An 8,881-nucleotide genomic window follows, 5' to 3' on the forward strand; every position below is an offset into this window, starting at 1 on the left:
GGAAAATGTGAGTTTCTTTCCTCTGATCTCTTTTTTCCCCATTCTGTAGTTAAATAAGGAGCAAAATGTGGACAGAATTCAAGCCTTGGTTATGTCTGAAAGATTTAATAGTATAATCAGGGAATTGTCAGTGTACTACAACATTTGGAGATTAGAGTGGGCTCTAATAAATTTATGACAATTCACTGGTTATCTCAAATTTATATTGAAATTATTTACCAGAAAAACAATAACACTCTTTTTATTTTTGTTTCTCTTTTTCTTCATTTATTCAAATGGCAGCAACTATATGAAAAGACATGGTCTCTTCTAAGGAACAATGTGCACTATAATAAAGGAGAAAGTCACACAAAAATATAAAATACAGTATGACAAGAGATAAAGGACAGGTAAGTGCACATGCCATGTGGACATGAGGACGATGTCAATGAGGGTTCAAAGTTCCCAGAAAAATACTCTCACGCGAGCTGATATGTGAAGAGAGTCTTCACTTCTAACCAAGTTACTGAGGGAAGTCTTTTCATGTGTGAGGAAATGCCATGAAGAACAAAGACACAGAGTTGCCACCTTCATGAATTGAGCAGATGACCAATTCTCTATGCAGAGAGATAAAGAAAAGGTATTTTAAGAGGATAGAAAGATTTCTGAATGCTTTACAAGACATGGAAAGCCACATCTTCTTCGTAATTTCTTGGTATATATTTTTTCTGATGATTACACCTGTAACTGCATTACTTGCTTGCCTCCAGCTACACAGGTAAGACAGGAATGCCCTGAGTACACTGGCACTGTTAAAAAGGCCAACCCCAGAGACTCAACTAAATTATACCTTTTCTGGACTTTTTTCCAGCCATCCTACATTTTAGACTCCTAGTTTGGATATGTATTCTTCAGTTAATTTCTATGTTTATGTAATTCTCACTACAAATGTGTGTCTGCTATACAGTTGACCTTGGAACAACACAGGTTTGAACAGCCCGGATTCACTCATACATGGAATTTTTTTTATAAACACAGTGAAGTATATGTATTTGCTCTTCCTTATGATTTTCTTAACATTTTATTTTCTATAGTTTATTCTAGGAATACAGTATATAATAAATATAACATACAAAATATGTGTTAATCAATCGATCAATATTTTACATTATCATAGGGCTAACAGTAGGCTATTAGTAGTTAAGTTTTTGGAGAGCCAAAAATTATAGGCAAATTTTTGACAACATGAGTTTCAGCTCCCCTAACCTCCATGTTATTTCAGGGTCAACTATACACACACATACACACACACACACACACACACACACACACACACATACACACGTCTCCACATGAATAGAAAACTCAAATTTTCTTCATTTTTTAAAAAATTTGAATATCTTTTATATCAATTATATAAATATATTTATTTTAAGTACTGCTGTGCACTCCATAATATAATTATGCCACAGATTTTTTAACTTAACTGTTACTTTATTGATGGAAATTTTAAATACTGCAATTTTCTTTTATTACAGGAAGTTTTGCAGTGATAAATAATGTTTATACTTCCATGTTCATGTTGAAAATTATTCCCTAAGGTGGCAAGTAGTTAAAATGTCCTACCAAAAATATTATTGTTAGTAATAATATTTACTACACAATTTTCCTCTAAAGTGTAGGCCAATTCACCCTCCCACTAATTGTGCCTAATAGTTGATCTTTGACCCAAACGTCACTAATGCATGTCTTCAATATTGACATTCTTCCAGTTAAGAATACAATATGTGTTTTTGGTTGCAGCAGGGGGTGGTGCTGGGTGGCTCAGTCAGTTAAGCATCTGACTTCGGCTCAGGTCATGATCTCGGGGTCCTGGGATCAAGCCCCAAGTAGGGCTTCCAGCTCAGTGGGGAGTCTGCTTGTCCCTCTTCCACTCCCTCTCCCCCTGCTTGTGTGCTCTATCACATAAATAAATACAATCTTTTTATTTAAAAAAGAATACAATATGTGTTTTCTATCATATTGATTTTAATCTTTAGTTTCTAGATTGCAAGTGAGGGTAGGGTCTATTTTAAGTGATCCATTCACTTCGCTGTGAATTTTTTCTCTGCATAATCTGTCCACTCATTTTCTATTGGGAAAGTTAAATTTAAATTGTGCACCTGCACCTCAGTGCTCATAGCAAATGTCCACAATAGCCAAACTATGGAACTGTGGAAAAAGCCCAGATGTCCATCAACAGATGAATGGATAAAGAAGACACTATGGGTGTGTGTGTGTATGTATATATATATATATACATATATATGTATGTGTATTTATATATATATACACATATATATGTATGTATATATGATGGAATATTACTCAGCCATCAAAAAGGTGAGTTCTTAACATTTACATTGATGTGGCTGGAACTGGACGGTATTATGCTGAGCCAAATAAGTCAATCAGAGAAAGACAATTATCATATGGTTTTATTCATATGTGGAATATAAGAAACAGCGTAAGGATCATAGGGGAAGGGAGGGAAAACTGAATGGGAAGTCATCAGAGAGGGAGGCAAACCATGAGAGGTTCTTAACTATAGGAAACAAACTGACAGTTGCTGAAGGGGAGATGGGTGGGGGGGATGGGGTAACTGGGTGATGGGTATTAAGGAGGGCACGTGATGTGATGAGCACTGGGTGTTAATGCAACTGATGAACTATTGAACTCTGCATCTGAAGCTAATTATGTGCTATATGTTGGCTAATTGAATTTAAATAAAAAAATAAATTGTTCAATGGGATAGAGAAGGTAGAAAGAGTGAATGTGAAAGTATGTGAAATGTGAAACTTGATGAAGCCACAAACACAGATAAAAAGATACAAATGTTTTAGGACAAAAAAAAGAGGAAAGTGTGTAAAAATGTATTTGCTCAAAGAGTATACATAAACTAAATGGTAGGACAGGGTAAGGTTGCGAGAGCTTCTGTCTGGTGATGAAAGTTTTTACTCTGAGGTGAAAGCTCACATGTAGTGAGTAAGTGCCCTGGGAAAGTGTTAATTAGGAAGAGAAAGGCTCAGATGTGGACCAGCTCCTTTGCGGAATTTTTTAAAACAGAGATTTCAGCAAGCATCCATAATCAAATTAATGATGATGGTATTTTCCAATATTATGTACAGAATAATCACCATCCACTGTTTCACACACACAAATGCAAATAAACTATTGTATCCTTAGGACAATTTAACAAAGCATTTAAGAATGAAAGCTCTGGAGTCAGCATGTGGAGACAAACCAGGTCTATCACTTGTCAGCTGTCTAACCTTATACAAGTCACTTAAACTTATACTGGTTGGAGTTAAAATTTATGTGGGTTAATACATGGAATGTTCTCAGAAAAACAACTGATTTTGAGTAAACATTCAGGAATGACAAATTATTACGTAACTTCCCAATAATCCGTTTTCCCTGTATTCCTCTTGTGTCCCAGTTTATATATCATGATTCAGAAAGGTCATTCTCTGGACACTCACTACTCCTTGACCCACACATCCAGCTCTTTTCATGTTCAAAAGAGAATATTAACCCCTAGGGGCTTTAGGGGCCATATAACCACAGTAAGCAGAAGTTTGGGGTATGAAACTCCAACAACAGAGTCAGTGGGTCAGTGTAACTCGATATGATGCCCGGTCCGCTATACATGCTCCAATCCCTGCTTCAGTGGACACTGGCTTAAGGGTTATTTTTCCTGATCACAGGACTCCATAATTTTCAAGTGTCTCTAATAGTGGTAAGAGAGGCAGAATAGGGAAGTGCTGGATATTTGCCAACGTTACAAAAAATGGGGAACTGAGTCTGACATCGGACAGTTCGTGGTGATTAAGCAAACTTGTGATGGCTCTGTGGTTTCTCACGGCCACAAGCGTCCTGCTGCTGCTGCTTAACTGCCTCACACATGCGCACAAAAGCCAGCGTGAGTAGGAATCCACGCAGTTCCCAGAAAACCGCTCCTATTCCCACAACGCCACGTGATCATTTTGTCCCCAAATTATAACCACCCATAAGCATCAGAGCCCAACCCCCACCTGGCACAACTCGGATTTCCCGAGTTCGCCCACACTTCCTCATCTGGAGTGTACACTTTTGCTTCGCAATACAGCTTCTTCTGCTATACTTTATTCTGACTTGTCTTTGAATTTTTTTTCTCCAGCGAAGTCAAGAACCCGGCATTGGCTGGTGGTTGAGGTCTCAGGCATCGAGAATTGCCCCNTCCTTGACCCACACATCCAGCTGTTTTCATGTTCAAAAGAGAATATTAACCCCTAGGGGCTTTAGGGGCCATATAACCACAGTAAGCAGAAGTTTGGGGGTATGAAACTCCAACAACAGAGTCAGTGGGTCAGTGTAACTCGATATGATGCCCAGTCCGCTATACATGCTCCAATCCCTGCTTCAGTGGACACTGGCTTAAGGGTTATTTTTCCTGATCACAGGACTCCATAATTTTCAAGTGTCTCTAATAGTGGTAAGAGAGGCAGAATAGGGAAGTGCTGGATATTTGCCAACGTTACAAAAAATGGGGAACTGAGTCTGACATCGGACAGTTCGTGGTGATTAAGCAAACTTGTGATGGCTCTGTGGTTTCTCGTGGCCACAAGCGTCCTGCGGCTGTTGCATAACTGCCTCACACATGCGCACAAAAGCCAGCTAGCTCTCACGTGACTGAGAGTGACGCCTCCACTTGGGATGCCAGAGGACTCCTAGTGGGCCCGGTCTATGTGTCTATATCTGGAGAACCTGCGAGAGAAAAGTTAGTCTGCCTGAGCAGAGCACCTCCCCATACAGCATGAGTAGGAATCCACGCAGTTCCCAGAAACCCACTCCTATTCCCACAACGCCACATGAACATTTTGTCCCCAAATTATAACCACCCATAAGCATCAGAGCCCAACCCCCACCTGGCACAACTCGGATTTCCCGAGTTCACCCACACTAACTCATCTGGAGTGTACACTTTTGCTTCGCAATACAGCTTCTTCTGCTATACTTTATTCTGACTTGTCTTTGAATTTTTTTTCTCCAGCGAAGTCAAGAACCCGGCATTGGCTGGTGGTTGAGGTCTCAGGCATCGAGAATTGCCCCCGTCTCTGTTACCCGTGGATAGAGTAAAAGAGTGTCTGAGGAATAACGTCAGTTGTGCCCTATAAAGAAGAAAGTGTGGCGGGGGGGAGGCTGTTTATAATGGGACCAGGATGTCTTTCAAAATGTTGTTCTACGGTGTTAAGAAAAGGGACAAGGATAGTCAGCAAATAACAGTATGGCGTGGGGGGAGGGGCCAGCCAATGCAGAAGTGTGCAGAGCAAAGGAAAGGTCATCGGGGGAAGTTTGGGTGAATTTGTCTAGAGAAGGGACTGAATGAAGAGAAAGTCATAAAGTTATCTGACTAACTGGATACATGTAAGGAAGTGAAGGAAGCTCAGGGTGTGGATTATAACAACATTGTTGCAATTCTTGCCTGCTGAGGTCAGAAGTAAAAACATATTGAGTCAAGAGCGGAGCAATGCAAGGAGTTGTTCCATTCCCGACACACTCATCAGGCTCACCTTGTCATCATGCTGAATGAAATTCATGTTGGTGCAAATGAACTTCCTTCGGCTCGTTCCCCAGCAAGCAGCATATCCTCACAAATGCGGGTATTTCAATCCTGAAGCCCTGCCCTGTAATTTGGCAGTCCCTAAACTGTTTAGACTAAAATCTTTTTTTAATAATAATATTTTTTATTATATTATGTTGGTCACCATACAGTACATCCCCGGTTTTCGATGTAGAGTTCCATGATTCATTAGTTGCATATAACACCCAGTGCACCATGCAATACGTGCCCTCCTTACTACCCATCACCAGCCTATCCCATTCCCCTTCCCCTCCTCCCCTCTGAAGCCCTCAGTTTGTTTCTCAGTCCATAGTCTAAAATCTTAAAAAAAAAAAAAAAGTCTGGGGGGAATTATTCTCTAGTGAAAACTATCTATCTTATCACGTCTCCCTCTATTATATTGTCTTACAACTGCACTATTTCTTACCAAGTACTCCAAACCTAAGACTCTTACACGTTCTTCAGCTAACAAGTGGTATCACTATCTTCCCAATAGGAGATTTTTGGATTTTCATTCATTTAACTCCGGATATCGATACTTAGTATTTTCCCTCATTTAGCATCCCTACTTTTGTCATATAGTGAATTCCATATCCATACATATACATGAATGAAAATACAGCTGTGGAAATATATTAGTAAAAGTTAGTAAAGCTTCTCTGTTCATGAATAAGGAGATATTTACAGAGATCATCTCAGGGCCTTGCAATAAGGAAATAGAATACGCTTGCTATTGTCTGTCACTAAAGACAACTTCTATATATTTATTTGGGTAGTGCCTCTGCTGAGGTAGAGTAACTCAGAAATAATATACGGGACTCCGTCGTATGAAAAAAATAATTTCTACTTGAGGATTTATAGGCTTTGTAGTTTCTCCATAGACTAAAATTCCATGCATTTTGGCTTACTTAAATCAGCAAAGGTTTCAAAATATATGTTGTTATTGATTTGCTTTATAGGAAAATCCGTGCAGAGTGATTTAAATTCATATTAAAGAAATGAAAGTGTAAGGAGAATGGGAGGCATCCAATGCCAGGTAAGTCAGTAAGTTCAGATCATTTCTCTGGCAATTCCATAAGAAGGCTTCGAAGAGGGAACTGTGAGGGTTTTTTGATTGTTAAGTTATAAATAGACTCTCATTTTCATAGACTATCAGTTGATGTCAAATTTCTTTAGTAATTGAGTACACTTTCTGTAAGAGAGCTATTATTTATACTGAGGTGATCAACTCCTGAAAAAGCCAGTTCTCAACTGAAAGTATTAAATACAGCAGTGCCTAAACACTAGTGAGTTGGGATGTATGTGCAAAAGACAACATCTGAGGGGAGTGGACACATGTAAAGTTGTTAGGCATTATAATCAGACCAATGTTACCAGGATCAAAACCAGGGTTGGAAAAATTAACAGAAGACCACATTTTTACAAGTAGTTCCTGGACCAAACAGATCTGACCTTACAACTGAAACTCCCATCCCAATGAGAGATGTCTGATTATTCATTTATGCACATGCCACCCTGTTGCACTGCTCAATCACAAATAGACATTTAAGAGTCAGTATTGCTGGCAAAGAGAGAGTTTTAATAGTTGGAAAAAAGGCTCTATTTTTAATCATATCAAGCATCTTAATCTGTTTCATCAAGAATTCAATGGCAAGGTGAAGAAGGGACCACTCCAGCCAATCAGATCTGAGTGATGACATTGGTTTTATTGCTTTTCTGTGTGGTCTTTAAAATACTTTTTATTTTTTATAGAAGTTTTAAGTTCACAGCAAAATTGAGTGGAAGGAACACAAATTTCCATGACACCACTGCTGTATGATGTTGAGGGAGGCAGATCACATGACTGAGTCTCATTTTCGTCCAGTGCATTGTAATAGAACTGAACTAGAGACACTTCCAGCTCTTGGGGCACAGACTCTGTGTCCCTCCCCAGTTTAGGAATTTAACAAGACCCTCTCGTTGGCTACACCATATCCAAAAATCTTTACTGCCCCATCATATTCTGGATACAAACCAGTATTTCATATTGCATGGCACTACCTCATTTGTTCCCAGACACTAAGGCAACAAGCATTAGAGAATCTCAACAGCCTTCTTGCCCCTGTGTTCCCAAACTGCCACACCCTGCTGCAGCCTGAGTGGTGGAGAGAAACCGGCCTGAACTGGTGGCACTGACAGAGTTACACACTGTCCTGCATTTATCCTGGGGCCTCATACCTCAGAGGACTGGAGGAAGACTTATGAACTGATCCTTCTTGCTCTGAGAATTAGAATGGTCTCTAATGACAAGAGGAACTATTCTGCCAGGTAAGTGAGGACTGAGGGCAATAAAAGTGGGAGTTANGACTGAAGGCAATAAAAGTGGGAGTTAAGAGGAAAACACAGAGACAAAAGAGAGGAGGGTGGACAACCAGAGTGGAGAAGGACGATCAGGTGAGTGTTCCAGAAGAGAAAGGCTCTCAGTTCATCATAGGACATAATTTTCACCAAAATACCTTCATTGTTCATGCTCATTCTTATAGTATTCAAGCCAGACTCGGTCAGAGTTTTCAGACTGTACTTGCCTGAGATACCCTAGACCTTTATGGTAGGTGGTCTCTGTCTCCATGGGCAGGATGTGATACTTACACGGGGTGACGATTTATTTTTCTGACGTGACAGAATGGAGATTCCAGAGTGTGACTGGGATTGTATCAGATAGCCTTAAAGTCCCATAGGATCCAAAGTATCAGTGCATTTTAATATGACATTAAGTGTGACTCAGAGGTCTAAACCCCAAATTATAACTTCTTCTGATTTTTGAGTTTGTAAACTAACTCTTTAAACTCTACCTTTTTCCTCTGAGGAACGGAAGAAGACATCACAAGGCCATGTGAATGAATTTTGAAATTAGACAATCAGAAGCAATAGGAACTGGGCAGTCAAAATGAACCCATGTCAAATATAAGGAGTTGTGGAATAATTGGCAGGGCAGATCTTAGGGATATGTGGAATATTACCGAATATATGTTACTTTAGAATATATGTTACAACTTCANTGAGTATATGTTACTTCAGAATATATGTTACAACTTCACAAGGGAACACTAACATGGCTGCTCAGATTCCAGGCTCATCGTAGTCCCAAATCTCATTCCTTTTCTTAGAGAGACTTCCCATTTTATCCTGGGATGTATCTTCTTTTTTATTTCCTTCCCAAATTGGCAATGAGTGGGATGAAAAAAAATATAAATAAAGCCATCAAAATTACCAGAAGAATTT

At 39.4% G+C, this 8,881-nt stretch overlaps 1 long non-coding RNA gene across 1 annotated transcript; it reads left to right on the forward strand.

Annotated features, from left to right (window-relative positions):
• The first annotated feature begins 291 nt into the window (after positions 1-291).
• On the forward strand, positions 292-7,921 carry LOC117797669. The gene is made up of 3 exons (XR_004622645.1): positions 292-389; positions 6,580-6,656; positions 7,676-7,921. It is a non-coding gene; the product is annotated as an uncharacterized LOC117797669 (long non-coding RNA).
• Positions 7,922-8,881: the final 960 nt, after the last annotated feature.

This window comes from Ailuropoda melanoleuca, unplaced genomic scaffold, assembly GCF_002007445.2.
Source record: "Ailuropoda melanoleuca isolate Jingjing unplaced genomic scaffold, ASM200744v2 unplaced-scaffold10942, whole genome shotgun sequence".
NCBI classification, from domain to species: Eukaryota; Metazoa; Chordata; class Mammalia; order Carnivora; family Ursidae; genus Ailuropoda; species Ailuropoda melanoleuca.